The sequence below is a fragment of the Suricata suricatta genome, chromosome 1, assembly GCF_006229205.1.
Source record: "Suricata suricatta isolate VVHF042 chromosome 1, meerkat_22Aug2017_6uvM2_HiC, whole genome shotgun sequence".
NCBI lineage: Eukaryota > Metazoa > Chordata > Mammalia > Carnivora > Herpestidae > Suricata > Suricata suricatta.
In genome coordinates, this window is record NC_043700.1 from 83,551,148 (window position 1) to 83,561,241 (window position 10,094).

A 10,094-nucleotide genomic window follows, 5' to 3' on the forward strand; every position below is an offset into this window, starting at 1 on the left:
CTCTGCTTTAGATGGCATGGTCTTGCTCCAGAATCCCAAGGTCCACACTACAATCCTTCCTTTAGAGTCTGCCATTAGATCCATCTTCCAACTTTTCTCACTTCCCATATCATGCAATCTTATTATAAGGGTAACTTGAATTGTAGTCTGGCCCTGTTGCAGAACTCTTTCCTGCTTCAGGTCTGATTCAAAGCTGGCTTTCCATGACACAGGATTATGAAGCAGAGCAATAGTCCTAGATGTAGACTGTGTTTGCTTTTCAGAACCCCAACTGACCTACTAGGCACTATGCTTCCTTATTTGTAGTAAAGGATGCAAGAAACAATTATTTATCTTTTATTTTGAAGAAAGATCTTGGTGTATCCTTGATAGATTTCTTCATAGAAAAGAAGTTTCCTTGATATTTGTATGGTTTATGTGCTACCTCTGGAGAGCATGTACTTTACCAATGCCTCCAGAATACTAGCCACCTTCTGCTTATTCTGCCCAACCAGCATCAAGTCCTAAATGTTATTAATCAGCGTAGTGTTCTTAAGAACATCTAGTTGGTTCAATTTCTTTGGAGTATATTATGACACAGAGCAAGATTATTAATTTAGTCCTGAGAAGAAATTTTAAATTGACTGTTGTTGCCCTTTCCAGTGAATGCAAACTGTTTCTGATCGTCTAAACTGATAGAATTTGAAAAAAAATCTACTTATTTGATTATTGGCTCAGGAGCATGTACCTGAGATCTTATTAATCTAATGTAGCAATGATACATACAACATAGTGGTTGTGATTGGATTTGGTTAAATCTGTGATAGTCTATATTTTTCAGAATCTACAGAGTTTCTGCAGGCAGTGAATTAAACAGAAATATGATAATGACCACTATCACTGCATCCTTTATTACTTTCATCATCATCATCATCATCATCATCATTATCATTGTCATTATCATCATCATTTCCATTACTCCCCATCACTTAATAAAAAGCTCTTTTGATTTAAAATTTTGGCTATCAAGGGGTGCCTAGGTAGCTTAATTGTTTAAGTGTTCAGCTTCGACTCAGGTCATGATCTTGCAGTCTGTGAGTTCCAGCCCCACATCGGGATCTGTGATCACATCTCAGAGCCTGGAGCCTGCTCTGGATTCTGTGTCTCTCTCTCTCTCTCTCTCTCTCTCTCTCTCTCTCTCTCTCTCTGCCCCTTCCCTGCTTGCGCTCTCTCAAAATAAATAAACATTAAACAATAAAAACAATCTTTTGGCTATCAAGAAAGAGATGACAGAGATTTCCACTTGGCCTTGCTTACTCTTATCCATAGGCCAGACCAATATGAGGATTATTTTCAACTGCTAACCATATCAATTCCAATTATGCACCTGGGATCTGATGAAATTACAACTAGACGGGGTCTATGGGGTCAGCAGTCTCATTGTAAAGCAAACTTTATCCTGGGCTCCATTTATTACCTGGCACCTGTAATCGCCTACTGTAAAGGGAGCTTGATAGCAGTTTAGGTATCTGTGTGTATCAGTGCTAACTCAGACCCTGTGCTCAACGATCCTGGAAATGTTTGGGTATTCTGCTTTTCCCTGTGTACTCATCAGAATAAATGGTCCCAACTCCTCCTGGGGAAGGACTGTGGTAATCATTACAGTGTGAACAAGCCAGAGTGCGGCAGAATCCTTCCCTCTTGATCCTTCATCAGTTAGTAAGTTCTGGGTATGAAAATTGGTTGAAGTTTGAGAATTGAACAAGTCATGATGACTTCCTTTTGGGACAACTGCCTTCATTTTCCTCTTTCTTCATTCTTCCTTTTTTTCTGATTATAAAAGCTAAACAACATTCTTACAAGCCTATTTGTCCCTGGAGATATTGTTGATGAGCTATCTACAAACATCTTGCTGGCCAATCCTTTTGGCTGCTTCTCCAACCTTGACATTATATAATATTTGCCTCTTGATTTCTAACAGTTAAGCTCTACCATCTGAGTTCTATTTACTTTGTGGCACCTCATCATCAGGGATATTAAAATGCCGGCTCTGTGATTGCAGACAAGGACTGCTACTGAACTTTTCCCATGGCTCCCCTCTCACCAGAGGTTCCTGATGATCTTGGGAAATGGTATGTCCTGGGGATCTCACATAAAACATGACCTGGTGAATCTTCTGACCTCACATAATATATCCATTCCAGGATGTCACTTTACTTTCTCTCCTTATTCCTTTCTCTACTGTCCATCTAGGCAGCTTGAGCATTTCCTCCTCACTTGGCATTGGTCACAGCTCCCTTTTAGGCCTATTTGAGTCACTGGAGGAGTAAGTAGCATGTCCCATTCTTTGGAGTCCTTGTTAGGGTGATTAATCCCTATATCTTTTAGAATGCACCCCAATTTTGAAATGTTACTAACATTTCAAGTCAGTAAAATATTGCCTATCCAGTGATATATACTAGTCCTCTTGATCAAGTTCCCTTAAAATCCTAAAGACAGTCCTTGGCCCATGTTACTGGTATGCAAATAGTTGTTATGTTTCCTTCAATGTAGAATTCCTTTCCTCCCTTCTTGACCCAGCATTTCCACAGCCCAATAAACCTGTGATTTAACCCCTGTAGTTGACTAGTAGTTGAGAGAGTTGTTGAGGGGAGTTCCTGAGAAGCTCCTGAGTCCTCACAGGAGATGAGCCGCTGTAGCATCATCCAGCAAGGAGCTCGCTCTCACTAAGGAAAAGTAGACAAACTGTGAACTCAGAGGATTTGGAGCAAAAAAAAAAAAAATATGCAGAGACGACACCTCCGGAGGAGTCCATTCAGAAATACTTATCTTATGTTCCGAGGCTCCAATGAGAGCCCTGATTTTAGCATGGCATACCCACCATGGCTGGGCATTTAAGCGTGTCTGGAACTCTGAAACTCCAACTGTGAGAGCTTCTGTTGGATATTTAGCTCTGTTTGTTATTTCACTGCAGAGCAAGAGGCTCTCAAAGCTACCTTAAAGCCCGGGGGCACTCACACTGCATCTTTCAGTCCTGAATATCACAATATCCTTCTGCAGGGCAATATTCCAACTTTGCAGTAATCAGCTCCAATGCCTTCGAAGCACTGTTGCCCTAATATTTTATTAACTCATTGGTATTTTCATTTACCTTTTATCCATGTGCTTTTGCTGACATATGATAAACTCTGACCCATATTTTCACAGATTCCAATGTTACCCACTTTCTAATCTCTATAATGTTTTTTGTTTGGTTATTGTTGTTGTTGTTTTTGTTGTTGTTGTTGTTGTTTCTGATCCTATAAGCACTGGACTGTCTTCCCCAGCAGGAATCAAACCGTTGAGATGGAAATTATTTAAAATTTCAAGCACTGGGGCACCTGGGTGGCTCAATTGGTTGAGCGTCCAACTCTGGCTCAGGTCATGATCTCGCAGTTTGTGGGTTCAAGCCCCACATCGGGCTCTGTGCTGACAGCTCAGAGCCTGGAGTTTGCCTTTCAGTTCTGTGTCTTCCTCTCTCTCTGACCTCCCCTGCTCGCTCGCTCTCTCTCTCTCTCTTTCCCTCTCTCTCTCTCAAAAATAAATAAAACATTAAAAAAAATTCAAGCACTAATTCTAATTCTTCCCAATGCTTTGGTCTCTTATCCTGATTGTTTATTAAGTTTCTTTTTCTCTTAGTCTACTTCAGCATCTGCTCTTTGTGTATTTCTGAATCCTGTGTATTTGCCTATTTCTTGAAGCATTTCGATTATTCTAATTAATTGAAATTTAATTGAAACTGTCCATATATTCCTTGAGTTTTGCATGTAGGCTAGTGTACCTTTTTCTTGCCTAAATTAGGGATTAATGTTCTCTTGTTTTTTTTTTAATTTTTTTAATGTTTAGTTATTTTTGAGACAGAGAAAGACAGAGTGTGGGCAAGGGAGGGGCAGAGAGAGGGAGACACAGAATCTGAAGCAGGCTTCAGTCTCTGAGCTGTCAACACAGATCCCGATGCAGGGGCTGAACCCATGAACCATGATATCATGACCTGAGCCAAAGTCGGATGTTTAACCTAATAAGCCACCAGGCACCCCTGTCTTCTTGTTTCTTGCTCTGCTTCATGTCTTTGAAATAGTGTGTCAGTTTCATATATGGAATCTTCTATTTCTTTCTGCTCTCTTATTTTATGACCTCTTGGTTTGGGGCTATCTTCCACATACTTGATCCATGATTTAAAAAAGGGAAAAGGGTGCTTATATTGTTTCTGTTCCTTGTTCAGATTTCTAACTGTTGGCAAATCTATCAGTACATGGGACTCCATTTTAACAGAGCTATTTTTCTCTCTGCAGTATGCCCTGGTATCTTTCTCCCACTCCCAGGCTATCTGTCCTTTTAAGAATGATACAAAGCAGAACGTCTCCATATTTTCCAGTGATGTTTTTGATTCCTAGGTTAGTTTATGACTATTTTGTTTAATTGTCCTTTTATAGCCTCTTTAAATGTTTTTGCTATACATTGCTAATTGGCACTTTTTATAACATTAAACTTTTTAGGAGTTAACATTTTTGCAACTCGTGTAAAAGCTTTGAAGATAGAAATTAAATATATATATACACATATATATGTATATATATATATGTGTATATATATATAATATTTAATCTTTAATTCTGTACAGGGTGAAATATTTAATGTTCAAATGGGCATTTTTTCAAAACTCCCAATTTGAAAGCAAGAATTATTCAGACTGATTGTCTAAATATCCTCAGATTGCTTACTTTTATTTTAACCTGATACAGTGAGGAGCTAATTAGTATAAAAATATTGCCTATTAATGTAGCACAACTGTTTTAACCAAAGGGAAGCACTTTTGGTTAGTTTTCAAACCACAGTGGTCCTTACTCATCCTCTAAAGTTAGTGGAAAATAATTAAATGACAGTTCTTAAACAGCCTGCAGAATTGAAAATGGTATTTGCTCACTCTGACTTCTAAAACCCTAGACTGTTGACAAGTGTAGGGAACATCCTATACATTCTATGTCCTACCTTGTAAAGTCCTAGCCATATGTACTGACTAACCCAAGCTCTAACTCTTAGAATTAAAAAGAAGAAGAAGAAATCAATATTTGTTTATTTTGGCATCTTATATATTGACTTCTTTGCAATTGTTCACTAAAGTTGCAAGATATTGTAATACAATGTGTGGCATAAAAAGTACAGTACTGGGACACTTGGGTAGCTCTGTCAGTTAAGTATCCAGTTCTTGGGTTTGGGCTCAGGTCATGGTCTTGTGGCTTTGTGGGTTTGAGCTCCACATCACATTCTGTGCTAGCAGCATGGAACCTGCTTGGGATTGTCTTTCTCTCTCCCCCCTTCTTTCTGTCCCTCTCCTTCTCATGCTGTCTCTGTCTCTCTCAAAATAAATAAATACAGTTAAAAAAAGAGGGAGAATAAGCACCAGAGTAGTTAGTTGTTCTCCAAAGTGAATCTCAATGTCCTTGTTTGTAAGTGAGTAGTAAAATTTATAATAAGAATAGCTTGGAGATGGGACCGGATATCGTATATAAATACTCAGCATTGGAAAGGAACATTGGTAAAGCTATTGTACTAAATAAATGATAGCTGTTATGAAGAGGAAGAAGATAAGGACACGGGCAAAAAGAAAAAAAAAGGGGGAAAGTGAAGAGTAGAAAGGAGATAGGAGAAAGTCGTAAAAAGCTTTCTCAATACTTGGATATTCACTGTTCTGTAAGCCTTACAAAGATTATTATGAACACTGTAATGAGTTATTTTGAATTCATTCTGAAAGAATTTTTTAAAGAACTGCTTAACATTAGCAAGCTGATAACAATTTCAATCGATAGAAACTTTATTTATTTATTTACTTATTTATTTTCCAGTTAACTAACATACAGTGTAGTCTTGGCTTCAGGAGTAGATTCTCATGATTCATCACTTACGTACAACACCCAGTGCTCATCCTAAGAAGTGCCCTCCTCAAAGCCTATCCCCCATTTTCCCCACTCCCCATCTCCTACCCCCATCTGCCGCCAGTTAGTTCTCTGCATATAAGAATCTCTCATGGTTTGCCTCCTTCTCTGTTTTTATCTTATTTTTCCTTCCCTTCCCCTATGTTCATCTGCCAAGTTTTTCAGATTCCACATATGAGTGAAATCATATGCTACCCATCTTTCTCTGATTGACTTATTTCACATGCCCTCCTCTTCAATATCCACTCCTCAGTTGACGAACATTTGGGCTTTTTTCATAACTTGGCTATTGTTGATAATATTGCCATAAATATTGGGTTGCATGTGTCCCTTTAAATCAGCACTTCTGTATTCTTTGGGTAAGTTCCTAGTAGTGCAATGGCTGGGTCTTGGGTAATTCTATTTTCAGTTTTTTGATTAGCCTCCACACTGTTTTCCAGAGTGGCTGCACCAGTTTGCATTCCCACCAACAGTGCAAGAGTTTCCCTTTCCCACATCCTTGCCAACATCTGTTGTTCCCAGAGTTGTTCAGTTTAGCCCCTCTGACCTGTGTGAGGTGGTATCTCAATGTGATTTTAATTTGTATTTCCCTAATGATGAGCAATGTTGAGCATCTTTTCATGCGTCTGTTTGTCATCTGGACATCGTTGGAAAAGTGTCTCTTCCTTCCATTTCTTCACTGGGTTATTTGTTTTTCAGGTGTTGAGCTTGCAAATTCTTTATAGATTTTTGATACTAACCCTTTATCTGATATGTCATTTGCAAATATCTCCTCCCATTCCATCAGTTGCCTTGTACGCTGTTTGTTCCCTTTGCTGTGCAGAAGCTTTTTATCATGATGAGGTTCTAATAATTCATTTTGCTTTTATTTCCCTTGCCTTTGGGGACATGTCAAGTAAGAAGTTGCTGCAGCTGAGGTCAAAGAGAATGCTACCTGTTTTCTCCTCTATGATTTTGATGGTTTCCTGTCTCACATTTAGATCTTTCATCCATTTTGAATTTATTTCTGTGTAATGTGTAAGAAAGTGGTCCAGGTTCATTATTCTGCGTGTTGCTCTCCAGTTCTCTGGGCACCATTTGCTAAGGAGACTATCTTTTTCCATTCGATACTTTTTCCTGCTTCATTGAAGATTAGTTGACCATATATTTGTGGGTCCAATTCTTGGATATCTATTCTATTCCCCATCAGTTTATGTGTCTGTTTTTGTTCCAATATCATGCTGTCTTGATGACTATAGCTTTGTAATACAGGTTAAAGTCCAGGATTGTGATGTCTCCAGCTTTGGTTTTCTTTTTCAATATTACTTTGGCTATTTGGGATCTTTTCTGTTTCCATACAAATTTTAGGATTGTTTGTTCTAGCTCTGTGAAGAATGCTGGTTTGATTGGGATAAATTGAATGTGCAGATTGCTTTGGCTAGTATTGATATTTTAATAATATGTTCTTCCAATCCATGAGTATGGAGTGTTTTTCCATTTCTTTGTGTCTTCTTCAATTTCTTTCATAAGCTTTCTATAGTTTTCCGCATTCAGATCTTTTACCTCTTTAGTTAGCCTTATTCCTAAGTATTTTATGGTTCTTGGTGCAATTGTAAATGGGATCTATTCCTTGACATCTCTTTCGGTTGCTTCATTGTTGGTGTGTAGAAATGCGACTGATTTCTGTACATTGATTTTATATCCTGCAACTTTGCTGAATTCATCAGTTCTAGCAGTTATTGGGTGGGGTCTTTCATGTAAGGCTTTATGTCTTCTGCAAGGAGTGAAAATTTGACTTTTTCTTTGTCAATTTTGATGCCCTTTATTTCATTTTGTTGTCTGATTATACAGGCTTCCAACACTATATGGTCAACAGTGGTGCATCCCTGAACATTCCTGATCTCAGGGAAATCTCTTAGTTTTTCTCCATTGAAGATGATATTAGCTGTTGGTTTTTCATATATGGCTTTATGATGTTAAGGTATGTTCCTTCTATCTTGTCTTTCTTGGGGATTTTTATTAAAAAAGGATGCTCTATTTTGTCAAATGTTTTTTTTTTTCTGCAACTATTGACAGGATCATATGGTTCTAATCTTTTCCTATTAATGGGGTATCACTTTGTCAATCAACAGAAGCTTTAGATGTCAGATTCTTTTTTTCTTCTTCTCCTTCTCTTTCTTCTTCAACTTATCTTTTTAATTTGCCACAGACCTTGTTATATCACCTTTTGGCTCTAAGTTATTTAGATTCTTTATAAAGGGATAATTAATACCAGTCTGCAATTTAACTATCTTGAGGAATAGATGTTCTTCACAAGATTGTTTTCATTTAAATTAAACTTTCAATTGAACTTTCTTTAAATTAACTTTCTTGACTAAATTAAGCTTTAAATAATTTCATCAACCTACTGTAGACTGTTAAAGTAAATACAATTGAAATGATTTTACCTCATCTATCTCTCTTCTTTCTCCACTGCCTCTCTGTCCCTTTACGTGTTGTTTCTTTCTTCTTATCGTCCTCTTTCTGTTCCATTTCTCAGATTTACATTCAGATGAAGCTGTTGTTTTTTTTTCAATTTTAGTATCTGCAATATCAGCCTTAGAGTATGTACATGTGTGTTTATAACTTGTGAGTGAATATAGAATTTCTTTTTCTGTCTCAATTTATATTCAGAAAAAGCTTAACTTTTTTCTTTTTAATTTTCATATCTGTAAGCCTAGCCTTTGTGTGTGTATATGTGTGTTTATAACTTGTGAATGAGTATAGTTGTATACAGAATTCAGCATTTTTTCAACCTATTTTAAAGTATAATTTAAAAATATTTCTAAAAGACCTTTGTTTATATTATATGTTCAATGACCATTTGAAAGAGAACTTTCTTCTATTCCTTTCTTTTATTTCTGCTTAAAATATCAGACCTGTAATTTTAAAGCATTACTAAAAATAAAATGGAAGAAAATTTAATTCTGAGAGAAATACTGAAAACAAAACAAAAAAACAATCCAAACCACCTTCCAAATGCCTTTCATCATACTCAGCAAGGTACTGAAATAGAGTTTTCTATTCCTGTCACATCCAGTTGCAGGATTTACCAGAAGTGGACCTTGTTCCAGTTAGATGAAGTAAGATTATACTGAAAGCTGCTGATCTGTTTTCAGAAGAATTGTTACAATTCTTGAGAGAAATTGCTCAGAGTAATAGAATTTTAGCAGAGATGAATCAGTTACTACCTAGAAAAACAAATTGCTATAGCCACAGAGACTTAAGATGCCAAACTTGCAATTTTGATCATGGTTTATGAAATTAGGACATAGAGGAAGAGAAATACATTGGAAGAAAGTTTTATTATTTTTTTCAACAGAAACTTAAACCCCTGTGAATTGCACCATTTCATTTTTTCCCTAGATAGCTCTTAGACAATAGTTATTACTCACCCTGGCAATGAACTTCACTTGCATGTCATTTCACAGTAATACCTCCCTCTTCCCTGGCTAATCCAAATGATGAAAGGAACACAGACAGACTATTTTCTTTTCTGAAAGCTTTATCCCAAGGGACGAAATTTTTAAAAGGCCATTTTGTTGAAAACATTAAAATGATCAGGTGTCGATCTAGAATAACTTATGGGAACCAGTCACCAACTTAAAAGTCACTATAATCCACTTATAATTTAGAAATTTATTCTTTAACCAAGTACAGTTACATTTTAAATAAGTATATTTAGGTGACATTGCTGTAAGCAAGACTTGAGAATAAAAGGCTACATTTAACCCAAAATGAGGAACTGTGTCTTTTACATACATAAACTGTTAAAAATATTATGAAAAATAATGAAAAATTGAAGCTTCTTCCCACAGTTTCATATTTTAAAATGCAGTAGGTTTTTTTTTTAATTTGTTTGTTTATAACTGCCTTAGTTCCTTCAGACTGCTATAACAAAATATGACAAATTGAGTAGTTTATAAAAAATTTATTTCTCACAGCCCTGGAGCCTGGAACTCTCAGATCAGGGTGCCACTTTGTTATAAGAGGGCCCTCTTCTGAGTTACAGATTTCTCCTTGTACCATCATGGTAGAAGGGGCCAGGAAGCTCTGTGGGACCTCTTTCATAATATAGAACAGTAATCCCATTCATGAAGGCTCCACCCAAATGGTCTAATCACC